The 17,059-nt window shown below is 32.8% G+C and overlaps 1 protein-coding gene across 1 annotated transcript in view; it reads left to right on the top strand.

Moving 5' to 3' along the window:
• RICTOR (RPTOR independent companion of MTOR complex 2) overlaps window positions 1-17,059 on the top strand; it is a gene marked incomplete at both ends in the record, with an annotated part of 102,336 nt that overhangs the window by 16,668 nt on the left and 68,609 nt on the right.

The following is a 17,059-nucleotide window of genomic DNA, read 5'->3' as shown; positions in this document are numbered from 1 at the left end:
GGGAATTTTAAATAACTTTGCAGGTCTGCCTGATTTCTGAATCTAGACTGTTTACTTCACTGAACAGATTTAAGCAGAGTGTGGATTATTTGCTACTAAAAGAATACTTTTTTAATGGTGAATTTTGAGTGCTTATTTGATTCTGTTGGGAATGACATAATGCTGGAAATGTATACTTTTAAGGAGTATGTTATTTTTCACTCTTGTACATTCTAGTACATCATTTTTCTTTTTCAGTGATTTTAAATGATTTTCCTAGAATAGAGCAGAAGTAGTATAGTAAACTGTTGGCTGTCCACCACAATCAGAACTTGGTCTAAAATGATATTTTGATTAAAACATTATAAAATGTGAAGTCTATCAAATGCTTTGTTGTTTTAACAAATACTCTAGAAACTTATATTTCGAATAGATGTTATTTCTTCCTAAGCTGTCCTCTTGGAAGGGCATGTATGTCCAGTGGTGATGTCATTGTTTAAAACATTTTAAAAATTCTGTGTCTGAAGATTGCTGAAACTTAAAATGTGGTCCTTTAAATTGCAAATTAGCTTTTCCTTGAAATGAATTAATTAATTAGGCTTTGGGAAATAGGCTCAAATGTAATGGGAATTCATGAATTCATTCATTAATTTGAAATGAATTTATTGAGCATCTGTATTCTCTGCACTACATTAAATACTGGGACATGCATGACAAAATATTCTTTACAAAATATGTGATGGGGGTCCTCTCTGGAGGTGCAGTGGGTTGAGCGCAGTACTGTGAAGCTGTCTGCAGCCTCTACAGCGCTGGTTCGATTCCTGGCCTGCCAGGGAGATTCCCACATGGCGCGGCAGACCTCTCCTGTCTCGCCTGCTGCTCCCCTCAGCAGGGCTTTCAGTCCGTCTGCCTGTTCTGCTCCCCGCTCTGTCTGTGGTGAATCCTCTCACCCTCCCGCACCTCTGCCCTGTACCCCAGTTCTTGTATAAAAATAAATCTTTAAAGAAAAATGTGATGGCTGCCATTATAATGTAGCCCTTGACTGTCTTTAAAGCCACTCTCATTTTCCAGCTTTCCCTCTTACTAACTGCGTTTGGCTGAAAAACCTCCTTTCCACTCATTTCTACTCATATTTTCTTTTCAGGTCCTTTGTACTTCTACATTCTGTCTGGATTGTACTCCTCCCAATATCTGTGTATCTTGCTTCTTAATTCATTTAACTCTCTTCACATATTACTTTATCAGTGAGGCCTTCTATCATTCTTTGTAAAATAGTCCCATCTCCATTCCACTTTATTGTATTGCTTTTACTTCCATCATCCTTGTCATTACTGCCATTACGTTATTATTTGTAGTCTCCCTGGAATGTAAGCTTTGTGAAGACAAGTACTTTATTTTGCTGACCATTGTTTCCTTAGTATAGCACGTTGTATGTGCTTGGTAAGTATTGATTGATTGAAAAAATGACTCAGATGTGTGTTTCTCCTAGGCTCTTCAGACCAATTATTTCCCTGCTTATTCACCACCTTAACCTTGTATATCAGACTTTATTGAATCAAACAGTTATCTTATTCTAAACACCTTTCTATATTTCTGAAGTGTTATGATTTCTAAGAAAAATATTTTTCTCTTATATGTTTGATCTTCATCACCACTTCTGGCTTGTAGCTCCCAAAAGACTTGGAATTTCCAAAGTGTTGAGAGTGACAGATGTGTCTTTTGCTGTGTTCATGAGGGTAATTTTTGGAAAGCACTAGTGGAGGGCCCTGATTTCCTGAGGAAATAAGAGTTAACTTCATTTCTCCTCCCCCACACCTCTGGGAAGGAAAGAGGATCTGGAGATTGAATCATTTTGCCAGTGATCAATAAGTTAATCAGTCTAGCCTAAATAATGAAACCTCTATAAGTGCCCCCAAATAGGGATTTTGGACCTCTTCCAAGTTGGTGAACTTTGGAGATTCTGGAAGAATGGCATGCCTGGAGAGGGCATTGAAGCTCCTTATCCTTTCCCCACACCTAGCCCTAAGCATCTCTTCTATTTTGACTGTTCCTGAATAAACTGATCATTTAGTGAGTAAACAGGTGTTGAGTTGTGTGAGTAACTCTAGCAATTTAATCAAACCTGAGAAGGGGGTTCTGGGAACTTCTGATTTATATCGCTACTAGGTCAGAAACAACGTGGGCTTGCAACTGTCATCTGAAGTGGAGGGCAGTCTTGAGGGGGACTGAGCCCTTAACCTGTGGAATCTCTGGTAGAAGATTGTGTTAGAATTGAACTGAATTGCGTTAAATTGTAGATAACCAGCTGGTGTCTGAAAATTGCTTATTGGTGGTAGGGAGCACACGCACACACACACTTTGGAATTGGGTCTGGAACCGTGTTTAATTTCCCATCTGGTTAGGTGCTTTAATGAGGCCAAATTAGACACCCAGGAGACATCCTAGCCTCTATCTTTGTCCTTGTTTTCCACATCAAATCTTCACTGGTTAATAATAGATTTACTTCTGAATGCCTGTAAAATTTGTGTTGCTTTTCCTTTACTTAGGCCCTTATTTCCCTTCTTGGATGATTGCATTGAAGTCCCTATTCTAGTTCTGTACTAAAACATTTTTGGAATTATGTAAAATTAGTTATATGAAAGAAGGTTGACAGGTGTTTGGGGGAGGAGGGATTGTCAGGAGAAAACGCTTCCCTGAGGCAGGTATGTAGTTGATAGAGGAGTAGCAAGAATGTACCGTGTAAAGATATAGGGGGAAAGTCTTCCAAGTAGATGAAACTATTAGTACAAAATCCCAGAGATACTGAACAACCAATATGGTTAATCCCTGATGAGTAGGCAGTTTTGCAAAGGGAAGTTATTAGAAAATTTTAAGTCAGGGAATGACACCATCTGATTTTTTAGAAAGATCTCCTCTGCCTGCTCTGTAGAGAATGAACTGGAACCCCTGGTGCAAGGCTGTGCATAAAACAGGTTACTAAATCTGTGTTAATCAAGTAATCCTTTTATTTTTTTATATCCATTTTTGAATCATTTGAGACTACAGTGTTTTCTTCAAGAGAAAAAGTAGCAAAACTAATATTGTAAAAATAATTGTAAAAAAATGAGTCACTTCCTTGTAGGCTTTGTATGCCTAAACCATAATACTTTAATATTTTGAGTTACCAAATAATACCTGAGCTGTCATTAATTTAATGACATTGCTGTTCACTGTGAGTGAAAATGCTATATTCCTTTATTCATTAAATTAATTACTGTTTACCATAGGTGGTGGTGTGCTAACTTCTCTGAAGGTTCAAGGTTGAAGTTATAAGATAAACTAGACCTTGCTCTTTAAAGAGGCTCTAGTTAGTTGCAGGGCATTCAGAAATTGTAGAGTGGATGGATACTTAAATTTGAACACACATCAGAAGGTCAAAAAGGGAGTTATTAACCTTATATAACCTCTGCAAAAAATTGTGTTTATTTTACTTTCTTTGCTGATGCTGTGGTTAGATGCTTTCATTCAAATGTTGACTGTATTATTGGAAGTATAGAGAAATAGGGAAAATAGAAGAATGAATGAAGTTAATGTTTACATTTATTCTCTCTTAGGTTTTTTTTTTCTGAATATCATCTCTGATTAGCAGAATAGGGAAATTTTAGGGGGAAATCTTGTTTTATACCACAACTTTATTTTAAAAATTGTTTTTTTGTGCTTCTCCACCTTTAAATTAATTTTTCTTTTAGTGCAATTCCTATAATCTGTTTTCTTTTTCAGAATGACTTCTGGATTTTTAGCTGTTCTTCAGGTTAAAGACCTTTACTCTTCACTTAATTTTGCTTTTTAATTTTGTAGATGAACATTTTTTTTCTTTAGTGAATATTTATGTTTATGTACAGGCAATGTTCTGGATCCAGCTTGTGCCTTTGGTAAAGTAAAATTATGCTTTAGCTTTGGGGTTGGTTAGTGCACAGGAGTGCTATGGATGAGGTTGCTCAGCAATCATGACACTCTTTCTGCTGAACAACAGTGAGGCTTCATAATCCTAAGCATAGTGTTCCTGGCAGCACTAGGTTTGGCACTAGAGTTGAAACCTGGTTTGCCATAACAAATATAATTGTATAATGTGTGGGTTTTGTTTTATTGATTCAGGAATGTTTTACCCTTTTAACAAATAGTGGACGACTTAACTAAGATATAGTAGGAGAAAGAATATGAAAAATTTTGACTGGTGATTTGCCTTTAAAAAATAATTGGTGCAGAGAAGTATTTAGGTATAATCTAATCAATACTTACATGTTGTTAAAATTTATTGCTAGAAATATTTAGCAAGCATGATTCTTAACTGATACTATTATTTTTTCATGTGACATTTATTACTTAATCTGAACTGAGCATACTTAGTAAGCCAAGTTTTGCACTAAAGAAGGACTTCGTGGGTTATGAAATGGTGTAGTTGAAGATTCAGCTGAAACTGAATAAGCTGTTAGAGTTTGAGTTAGCAGAATCCTTAGAGATCACTTAATGTGGTAAACCAAAAAAAAAAAAAAGAGTTCTCTGCATACGCTAAAGGTAGACCAACTGTTATCCTTTGAGGAGACTTATTAAGTTTACCCTCTCTTCATTTTTTTTGGTTATGTGTAGACACATGAGCATGCATAAAAGAAGAATTACAAATTATATGAAAAAAGTTTCAGACTTTATTAATAATTTTTACATATCTGGATTACAATTTACTTTTGTTATAATGTGAAAGTTTTTTTTTTAAATAGTAGCAGTTTAAGCTGTTTTGCTTTAGAAAATTAGCATCTCACTGCTTTTTAAAATATACACATTCCTAATTATTATTGTGAAATGAAAACTGAGTTTGTAGGAGGAAGATCTAGCTTCAAATTCTTGCTCCATAATTTGCAGGGAAATAACAGACATGTTATTTAATTTTCTGTGCCTAAGTGTACTTATTTGTGTGTGTGGGGTATAATATTTCACATATTTTGGGGGTCATTATAACTATTAAAAATGAGTCTTCAAAAATCCTCACCTACTATTTGTCAAGTGCTTAAATAAAAACACAGTGGGAAAGTGTTAATGCATAAATAATAGTTATTTATCCATTCTTTTGGTAATGGGCATTTGGGTTGTTTGTAGTTTCTTGCTGTTATGAACAATATTATATAGTGTTGTACATGAATTCTGGTACTCACGTTTCTCTAGGATATATAACTTGCTATAGAATCACTGCTTATATGCTCTAAATAACAAGATACAAGTTACTATTAATCCTTTGGGCAACACTTTTAGATTTTCAGACTTAAATTAAAATTTGTATTATGAACATTTTCAAACATAAGTAGAGAAAAGAGTGTAAGGACCCTTCATGTATTATTCACCTCACTTCAACCATTATAAAATTAAGAGATAGTCTTATTTCTTCATCTAAGTAGTATCTTCAGATTTTAGTTCATTTATTCTTTCATTTATTCCTTTGCTATATTTACTCAGTTTGCATTTGCATTAAGTTTTTTATTCAGTCATGATACTTTTATTTCAAAAAGTTTTTCTTGAATGTTTATATATACACACACACACACGTGTGTGTGTGTGTGTAAAATGCTCTCTTGAATCTCACATATTCTAACCTTTCTGGTTATCCTTTCCTTTAAACTGGAGGTTTTACAAGTAATGACTTGCAAATCTTGCAAGTATGGCTTACAAATGCTATACTTTTAATATTTTTTTATTGGGGCATGGCCATGTTCCTTTAAGTATTGTCCATGACTGCTTTGGCACTGTAACTGTTAAGTAGTTAAGTCAACTGCTGAGTTGCATTTTTATGGAACAAGCTTTCTAACTCCTTTACTTTAGATATATAAAACATGTTTCTCATTTTATTCTTTGTATATATATGATACTTGTAATGAAGTCTTTAGATTTGTTTTTGCTTTATTGATTGCTTCTGCTTAGAAGCAATTTTGCTTTATTGATTGCTTCTGCTTAAATGGTTCTTTCATGTTTTCTTCTGTTTTTCATTTTTGTGCACTGAAATTTGTTAGGATACCCAGGTTAAGGGTAGTTACCTGGTTAAGTGGGTGGGTGTGAGGATGGTTGACGGCTGATTTTATTTCTACTTGCTGCTTGGGACTATTGTAGACCAGAATCTACTTTCAATTAAAATCCTCATAGTGTAGTTTTTATGCATGAAGTGAGAGTCCATTTAGGTTCCAGAAGCCACAAGCAGTGTCTTCAGTATCTCAGGGAAGTCTCTTTGTTTTGGTTTGTTTTTAACTTTGTAAACAGCTACTTTCTTTGTTGTCTGCCTCTGCTGGGTTAGTATTCTTCTGATTCATACTTTTTCCTAAGGTGTACTGTTTCCTAATGCCTGATACTGTGCCTGATGGAGTTCTCTCGCACTGGCACAAAGGTAAACCTAGATTCTTCATGACCTGCACTTAAACTCTAGAGCATTTCTTCTCAAATTTTAATAATGTATTGGAAGTCACCTTGACGATTCCCAGGTTTGAAGATTTGCTAGGAGAGCACTTTATGGTAAAAGAATACAAAGCAAAATCAACAGAGAAAAAAAGTGCACTGGGTGAAATCTTGGGGAAAACAGGACCAAGCTTCTAGTGTCTTCAGATTCACACAGGGCATTCTTTATTCTCCCTTGCAATGAATTGTGATAACACATAGTGAAAAACAGTCCACTATGTAAGTTAAAAAACTGGGCCTCCAGGGATTTTATTGAGGTCTTGTCAGGTAGGCAGCGTCTGCCTGCAGGTAATAGGATTCCAGACTGACAGAGAGAAAGAAACATTCAGCGTAAACCATATTGTTTGTATAAATAGGTTAGGCCCAGTGAATTACAGGTTAAGAGTGGTCGGCACTTTCCTAGTATTTGTTTCCATATGCTGGCCAAGGGTCAGCCTTGTAAGCAGGCCTTTTTAATAAAAAAGTAAGTAGGTGTGTAGCAATAAAGCATAATGTACAAATGAGGCACTTTGGGATCTTGTTACTACAAATTATCAGATGGAGTAGGTTTTTGGGAGTGACCAAGATTCTTTGTTTCTAACATGTTCCCATGCGGGGGCCATGTTGATACCTCACAGATACACTTTGGAAGCCAGATAGTTTCTCTGAAGTCTGAGAAGTCCTTTCCATTAGCATTTTTATCCTAAACAAGTTGCTCATTTGAATTGGTAGAACAGAATTTTTGTTGAGGTTCTAAATTCTCTGTGTTGACAAATAGTGGTTATTTCTGGAGTGATATAGTTTAAATATATCACTTTGTTAAATTTTATACAACTTATATAAGGAGATATACTTATATAAGTATGTAAGTATATACTTATATATACTTCAGTATTGTCATATATTTTGTGTCACAGGGAGTAAGGAAAAATTGACTGTTTTGATAACTTGTAGAAAAGAATGTAGGATTTCTTACATTTCTTACAATATAAATTATACAGACCCACAATCTCTTATCTATAACTTTGAAAATCCTAAAACCTCTGAAAATGAAAGCTATTTCTATAAATAACTTGATCTGACAAAGCCTGATAAAATTCATTTGCAGCAAAGTACGGCCAAGATTTGTTTCTCAATGTGTGCTGATGAATTTTACCTAAACATATTACTATCTGTGAATATGCCAAACTACCCCTAACCCTTTTGAGGGTGTTAATCTGTGGTGTATTTTGAGATTTAAAAAACTTAATTTCTAAACCTAAATCCCAACATGTCAGAGGAAGGATCATTGTTCTGTAGTAGAAATGTAGAGAATAAATATGTCTCAAAAACTCTATGGGAATGCATAAATAGATATATAAAATATTAGCAGCTAGTGGATCAGCTAGTGGATTCTAACATTCTGTTCATGCAAGTAACAACCAAAGAAATGCAAAATTTCAGTTTTACACTTTATCTTTAATTAAAACAACACACATCAGTGTTTGGTAGTCTGTCTGCTCAAATTCTATATGTCCTGTCATCAAATTAATTCATCCTTTAAACAAAACCTTTTAAAACATTCCCCCTTCAGGCAAATATAATGTCAACTAGGAAAGCACATCAGGCAATCACTAAATATCACTGAGACATCATAGTATATGTATCTTAAGCACATTTTATATAGACTGTTTCACAACAGTATCCTGTTTTTATATACTACTAAATTCAGAATTAGTACTTTGTATTTATTATCATATTTAACATTCTGTTAATGTTTTTTATGGTTAGATATAATCAATTATATATATTAAAGATGACACAACTGATCTGAAATTATCAGAACAAAAACATAGTAACTAATCTTGAGTCCTGTATAAAAGGAAACATGATAAATTAAACCTTTCCATAAACCTTAGTCAATGATGATTATGTGTAAATGCCATAATTAACTTGATTCATGCAAGTATAAACAGGTCTTATAAATTTACTACTCATTATTCTTCCCTACATATCACTTGGGCAAGCATAAAGAATTGTATTAATCAAAATCTAAAGGTAAATTTGAATTTAACCATTGAAAGCTTTGAAAATATTAAAAATAACTTTAGAAAAAATGTCATGACAAGGATTCCTTTTGAATGACAGTCATTTCCATAGCCTATTGAATGGCTCTTGTGTATTTACTACATATACTTGTGCATACTTTGTACTTGTGTACAAAATAAAACTGGTTTGTTAATATGAACATAAGTATTCCATTGATCATTATGTTATGTTATTGTGAAAAACAGAAAAATGAACTCTTAAGAAAGTACTTAATACTTTTTTTCCCCATTAGGCAGCTCTTACTCATTTTTTGCTTCAAATATCTAGGCCATTCTTACCAGCAAATCTTTTTGATAAATTCAGTTTACATCTGATGTAAACATGGGCAATGATGCAATGATAAGAAGATTATTAGGTACAGTAAATATTAGACTTTAATTCTTTATCCCACCAGTGCAAATTGGGACCTTGATTTCTGACAATATATAAATGTAATGGAAAATGTAATGCTTGGCAGTGGGCAGGGAAAGGAAGCAGAGCAGCTTGAGGAAGATGATTTTCTTAAGGTCGATGTTAAGCTTACATTTCTGTCTACTTTTTTCTTTTTGTACTGACATACAGTTTTTGTTTTGTTTTGTTTTTTTTTTGCTTATGACAAATTTGATTGGGTCACAGCAGTTACATTGTTAATTATATTAAATATATTTGTTCTTAGAAAGTGAAATTCCTTTTCAAGCAATAGAAAGATGTTTTGGTTTGGTTTTGGAGGAATGATTGTTACAATTTATTGATGATCCTCAGAGTTTGACAAACACATTACAGAGCAGTATGATCTTTATTCCTTTTTACTATAACTATTGCCATTATAATTAGTCATAAGATATTATTTTAGTTGTCAGTTTTAGTTTTTTAATATTCACAATTCTGACCTGGGGACATTATTTTGTTACAGTGCCACACTGAAAGTCCAGTTAAAGTAGTAAATTCCTGTTTAATATGAAAGAATAAATAGTCTATGATATGTAATAATATAAAAATGTTTTTAACTATTTAATGTACTAAAGCTAGAGAGATAAATGTACTGTGCAATGACTTTTCACAGGTTGATACACTTTGTGAAATCAAGAAATAAAATTGTTTCTGAATAGTATATTCTTTTATTCCATTAGTATTTTTTTTAGTGATTACTGTGTGTCAACCACATACAGTTCTAGATATTAGGATTTATATTACAGTGGTGCACTAAAACAGACTTAACAGTTTGAGGAGGTAACTTCATATAAACATGCAAATAAATTTGTAATTATAAACTGGTATGTACTGCTAAAGGCATTATAATGAGGTGGGTAGAATGTAGGGTGATAGCATATGAAGGAATAAAGGTTAGGCTTCAGAATCAGATTGTTTAGGTTCAAATCCTGCCACTTCTGATACTTACATGGTTTTAGGCAAGTAGTGAATTAATATATCTAGAATAATTTCTTAACATGGGGATGGCATTAATAGTACCTCCCTTAAATGTTTGATGTGCAGACTTAGTTTATGTAAAAATACTAGCACAAAGTTGTAGGTTGTATATATATGTATTTGTAATTATTATTTTTGTATCAGTGGGTGTTGTTGCATATTGTAACATATTCTTATTTGAAAATGATATACCACCATATTTCAGAGTAGGTTATTGTCTCTTGTAAAGGTTGGATCAAAGAATCCAAAGAGATAAGAAAATATGGTTATTTAATACTCTGTCAGTCTTGACAACATGTTTCAAATTTCAGTGAGCATAGGAATCACAGAAGTGCCTCCTATAAATACAGGTTAACATGGGTCACTTTCCAGGTATACTTCACTTTGGAATCAGTATTTCTTATAATAACCCATATATATCTTATGAACATAAGTTTGAAAACCACTGGTCTATAAATCTGATTTTGATGCAGGACTGACTAGTTATTAGCTTTGACTCATTTTAACATATAGCATTGTAAGGAATTTTTTGTTATTGTTTGGTTTTGTGCATATGCTTGCTACAAATTACTAAAAAAAAAAAAAAAATTACCCCTAAATCTGTACTTACTCTGTGATACCCTGTTAGTAAATACTATCATTAGTAAATGCTATTGAGAAACATAAGATTTGCCTTTCCACCTTTCCCCCATCTCTAATCCATTATCCATGAAGGTTTTTTGCAGGAAGATTTTTCTAACTTTTTGTTTAAACTTATCTCTGTCCCTGAAGTCTATTCTCTAAAGATGGCATTTTAATGCACAGAGCTGATAATATCATCCATTTGTATAATGCCATCCTTTGTAGTTACCTGTTGCCCAAAGATAGTAAGTTTCTAGGTATACATTTTATACAACTGTTGGAGCAACTTCACTCTCCCTTGTACCTGTGATCTTATTTTCTGGGAATACAGGATATCTTGCTATTCTTTAATTCCTTGAGAAAAATACCATATTTTTAAATGTTCCATGTTTTTACAGATGGCCTTTCCCTATCTTATGTGCCTAGAAGACTTATTTATTGTTAAGAATCAAGTTCTAAGGTCAAGCCTGACCTGACTAACAGCTCTCTTGCTCTCTTGTTCAGTTTTTCTTTTAACCAGTGTTTATAGAGAACTATCCACATTCTTGGTATTATGTCAGAGACTAGTGATGCATGTGTAAACAAGACACAGTTCCCCATACTCATCTAATGAAGTCTCTTTCAGGCATCTCTTTATCTTTTGTTCCGATAGTGTTACCTGTCTCTCTAATTCCATTACTAATAAATATTTTTGTGCCTCTCTTTTTCCCCTTTAAATTTTATCTCCAAGTCTGAGGCTTTATCTTACATTTATTACTATTTCTCACTTGGCAGTTGGCACAGTATATGGCAATTAGTGAGAACTGAAATGTGTGGCTGAATAAAACTTAGAAATATAAATGTAAAACTATTCCAAGAATAGATCAGAACTACCCTTTATAAAATACATTTATATATTCTTTATATGGTACATTTATAACTTCAGTTATCTAATAAATGATAAATAATAAAACATGTAAATCTAATCCAAAGGGGAAACTTGTTCCCACTGTATTGTTCTTGCTGTATGTAATGTTCGTAGTATATTTTTTTTCCCTCAAGAACTGGTAGGATTATTCTATCACTTAAAACTTAATTTTAAAATTTTTAAAGCCATTTATAATCCATTTATTATATAACTTATTCAAAATAATGATTTGAAATAAAGGTAATAGCTTTTAAGTATTAAGATTATGTATTCATATAACCTTTAATAGAAGTTCTGTTCAAGTGAATCATTTACTATTTCCAGATGACTTTTTTTAAAAAAAAGATTTATTTATTCATACAAGAACTGGGGTACAGGTCAGAGATGTGGGGGGTGAGAGGATTCACCAGAGCCAGAGTGGGAAACAGAACAGGCAGACTGACTGAAATACACTGCTGAGGGGAGCAGCGGGCGAGTCAGGAGAGGTCTGCTGTGCCATGTGTGTCACCTCCCTGGCCAGGGATGGAACTTGTGCTGTGGTGGCTGTGGGTAGCTTCATAGTGTTGCGTTTTAACCCCTTGCACTACCAGGGAGGCCCGACTTTTCTTTTTAATGGTCTTACTGAGGTCAATTCTGCTTTGTGTCTGACAGTTATATAGCAATACTCATAATAAACCAATTAAAGACATAGTTTTTATTAATAAAATTGTAAACTATTCCATCAGCAAATTATAAATCATTTAATTTATCTAATCAAAGGTGTGAAATGATAAACCCTCTACAGGGTCTTTTTTTCCTTTCTCCATCGGTTTATAGACTCATTTCCCCTGAAGTCATTCAAAATGAAGCAATACTTTGGATTTGTAGAAAGAAGACATTTTTGTGTAGAGAGGAAGATGTAAAATGAGGTAATTTGACAATCTAAAATTGAAGTTGAAGAAGATCTGAACCCCTGAACCAGTGAGAAGACATTATTGTAATATTTCAGATCAGAAGTTGCCTTACCTCTTTAGGTCATCATTATTATAAGAGTAGGACACTAAGACAAGAACCCAACAAAATGTGACCTTCCAATCTCTAGGAACAGAAGATTTAGAACAAATGTAGTTGTAAGAAAATCTTACAAAGAGTAGCTCATATTTAACTGTATTAATGGTGATCATATAATTTACAATACAACCTAGGATACATTAGGGAATGAAAGGCGGTGGTATTAATAATCACACACAATAGGTATACTTCAGAACACAGGCAGATCAAATACATGAATTGTTATAGCTGCTATAATAATGGTATAAAGAATGTTATGGGAACATAAAGAGGGGAGTTGTAGAATTAGGAAAACCTTTACACTACTGAATGATCCTCTTAGAGTGAGCAGGATTTTCCCCAATTTGGGTAGAGAAACAGGGCATGCCAGATTAAAGGAACCTAGTATCAGATTGCTGTCCATGTAGTCCTGACTCTTAAAAATCATTCACTCTTAATAGGTGCATCATTCTTTTAAAATAATCTGTGAAAATATTTAGTTTATAGTGAAGTCAGCCTGATTTTAAGATTATTACTAAACTGATTTACTTGCAGTAGCAATTGCTTGATAGATTTCCCTTGCTCATTTCTACTGTAGTGTTTATATTTAAAATATACCAGTGATTATCAAAAGGTTATTTTCTGCCATAGTTAGCTTGACAGGAAACATGATTATTTTCAGCATCTGAGGGAAGATGATACCAGTACCTGTTCTACATATTAGATAGTTACACCAGAATGAATGGATGGACATTATTACAAAAGGGCAGATTTTGGCTTCAGTATAAGAAAAAATACTGTACTACTTCCAAAATGTAATGGACTCTCCTGGGAAGTTCTGTATTTCTCTGCATTAGCAGTGAAAGGAAGGTCCTTTATCCATTATGCTATCTTTGGAAAGATCCTTTTTGTATTAAATTATATAACTGATATTAATAATGGCTAGAACTTCAGGAAATGTTAGATAGCTTGAAGCAGTACTTCCTCAACTTTTGGACCCTTGGGTAAGGGTGGCAAGATATACTCCCAGTGTTTTTGCTGGTGAAGGAGACAGATTTACTGCTTGCTTTTGCAAAGATAATGCCAACTGTAGTAATTTTTATATTCTTTTAATCTTTTATGTTTGCTGACAATAACCATAGATAATAAAGTATAAGTACAGATCAGATTTATATAGTTACGTTTAATTTTATTATATTTTGTGTCCCCAGCTTTCTAGCCAGTTGCTTATGTATTAGGCACATATATTCACAAATTACAGAAAATATTGTTCAAGTGTGTTATCATTCCTAATTTCTCTCTGAAATTTTCATGAAGGTTAATAAGTTTCTATTTTAATGATCAAATCTTGAATCATAAAAGTAATTCATGAAAACATATAACAAACATTCTTTAAGCATACTGATGTATGAGTTATACATTTGTTTGGACTGCCCACCTGTAGAATTTCACATGATTGATTCATAAAAATTGTTTTGCTAAACAAATAATAACTTTCAGTTATCATGTCTACTGCTTATTGAGTATTTGTAATGACACTGTGCTAAATTATACCTCATATCTTATAACAATACTTTCAAGGTAGGTAATTGTTTTCACTGTAGGCATGAGAAAATAGTTGTCCCAGAAGTTTTGTCTTAGCCAAGGCTCCACGGTTTGTAGGTGAATAAGCTAGATTCAGTACAGTTATTTTTCATTCAAAAGTTGTGTACTCCCAAATAGTTGTACACGAGAAGTTTTTTGGGCATTAATTCACTGTGTGTACTTAAACCTAAATTTTATTAAAAATCAATTTTATATTGTTATTTATTTAACAGGTAGCTAGTTAAATTATTCATATAGAATATTTCAACAAGTTACAAAGCAATATATAGAGAACATTTTAAAATAATGCATGTTTATGTATATACACACAGACGTGTGTGCATATTTTATGCACATAGATAATTAAGTTAGAAGGGGAATGAAGCTATTTAACATTACATATATATGTAGATAGATGAAAGTTTAGTTACTGTAATTTTCTTAGTGGTTTCTATATGTTTGTATGTATGTATATGTGTATGTTTTTATATAATATGACACTAAACTGCTAGATATATTGAGTGACTGCAGTTATTTTATCACCTCCAGAGAGACCCATCAGGAACATACAATAAAATTTACAAATTACACAATAAAGAAGAGAGCCACTAATTCTAGTAATTCTTTCATGTTTTGCTTGCTTGCATTTTTATGATCTGCCATGATAACTAGCCAGCCACAATTCTTTTTTCTTTCTCCTTTATGTAGCTGTTAGTTTCTTACACTTAAAGGTTTCAGAGACTATCACAGATCATCTCATATATGCATTATAGTACTGACATAACACTGTTGGCAACAGTTAGTTTTGGAGACGCTAAATTGGAAACAGTGAGAATAAAAGGAGACAGATAAACCTCTTAAATTTCCTTTTACTTGTTAAATTAATTAATTCACATATAAGTCTTTGTTTTTTTTTGGTAAAATTGTCAGCAGTTTGCACCTAGAAAATAGGCAATAATTTGAATCTACCAGCCTTTGTGAAGAATTTTCAGATTAACCATTTTAGCTTTCTGTCAGTTCATTACAGAATAGTAAGTGGTTACTTTAGTGACACTTCGGTATCTGACAATCTAATTATAAATTAATGTTAAATGGTTAAGTTATATTTTTTCACTAGGTGAATTTCACATTGACATTAATAATCCTTAATTCTGACATTGCAAGCCACTGTGGAATCTAAATTACTTTAAGGGTTGTTAAGAAATTTTTGTAAAGTTTTCAGATAGTTAATTCATTTTAACATCAGTGGCTTACAGTTTTTCTCCCACAGTCTTTCCAAATGCATACCATTTATAATAACGAAAAATATTACTAAATACTAATGGTAATCTTGTAATTTATATTCCATTGTAATTCTTTTTAATGCAATCTGATCCCACACAATAAACTTTTTCGTTCTAGTTTTAAGATTGCCTGAACCATTAATTATAAAAACCTTCTAAACCACTTAACTTCTATTGGAATTTCATTTGCGTTAAAAAAATCCAAAATCTGTAGAAGATGCTCTAAAATCAAATGAATCATTTCAGTATGAAGCAATTACAAAACTGATTGGAAGTAACTGGGATATGTAATGTCCTTAGTGGTCTGACACAAACCAATTTGTGATTGTAACAGCCAACACTCAGTAGTAGAGAATGGGAGAAGGTAGGAATATGCAAGCTAATTGTAAAATAAGACAATGCAGTTTCACTTGCTGAGGAAAACACTGATCAAAAATACTGTTCTTGGTTTTGTGTTAAATAAAAATGTCAAAGGAAGTATTAAATGGTTCTAGTAATTAAACTGTTGCAATGTAATTTTTTTAGATTGTTAGTTTTATTTAAAATAAATAGGATGCCACATGTATTAATAGAAAACTAGCTGTAGCAATCTGAGGAGCTTCACACTTTTATTCTGGATTTTAGTAATCTGTTTATCATGGGGTCATCTACTCTTGAAATCTACTGGCCATCTATTATACTATGCCTGTGGATATATAGCAAGTGAGCTAAGAGTGGTTTTTACATTTTTAAAGCATTTTTTTCTCTCAGTATTTTAAGATGTAGCTTCACTGTCTTATTATTTGCCACATTTGCTGCAAGAAATATGCTGTCATCCTTTTCTTTGACCCTCTCCAAGTAACATGTCTTCTTTTATCTGGCTGCTTTAAAGGTTTTCCCTGCCAGTGGTTTTGACTAAAGTGATTAGGCCATGTGTTGGTCTGGTTTCCCTTCATTGTTTTCTGTACTTGGGGTTTGTTGAACTACTTGGCTTTATTGACTTATTTTCATCAAATTAGGAAAGTTTTCATCTATTATGTCTTCAAATAAATTTTCTGTCCCTCATTTCTTTCCTTTGAGGACTCCAATTACATGTATGGTAATTGTGTTAGGCTATTTGAAGTTCTACAGCCCACAAATACTCTATCATTATTTTTCTTATTGTGTTAAATTTTAGATAATTTCTTTTGCTTTGTATTTAAATTAACAATGCTTACCTTCTATAAAATGTTTGAGATAAAATTTGAATGTTATTCCCATATAGCATGTTTTCATCTGAGACATGGTAGTTTTCACCTCCAGAAATTGTTTGTATGTGTTTTTTAAATGCATGCCTTTAATATTTTGAACATATAGATTATAGTTATAAAAACTGTTTTAGAGTCCTTTTCTGCTAATTCTCACACATGTGTCAGTTGTGGGTCATTTTCAGTTGATAAATTTCTCTGCTCATTAATGGTCATGTCTTCTTTTTTTCTTTGCATGCATAATAATTTTCGACTACATGCTAAACATTGTAAATTTTACCTTATTAGGTGCTGTACATATTTCTTATTACAAATCTTTTTGATATTGGTTTAAAGCATAGTTTAGTTACTTGAAAAGAGTTTTTAATTTTTTCAGCTCTTGCTTTGGAGATTTGTTAGTTGGGATCAAAGAAATGTTTACTCTATATCTCATTGTTCCCCACTACCTAACCAAGACTTTAAAGTCCTGTGAACTGTGAAGTTTT

Source organism: Talpa europaea (genome assembly GCF_964194135.1).
Source record: "Talpa europaea genome assembly, chromosome: 5".
Classification (NCBI taxonomy): domain Eukaryota; kingdom Metazoa; phylum Chordata; class Mammalia; order Eulipotyphla; family Talpidae; genus Talpa; species Talpa europaea.
This window is presented reverse-complemented; position numbering and strand designations above follow the sequence as displayed.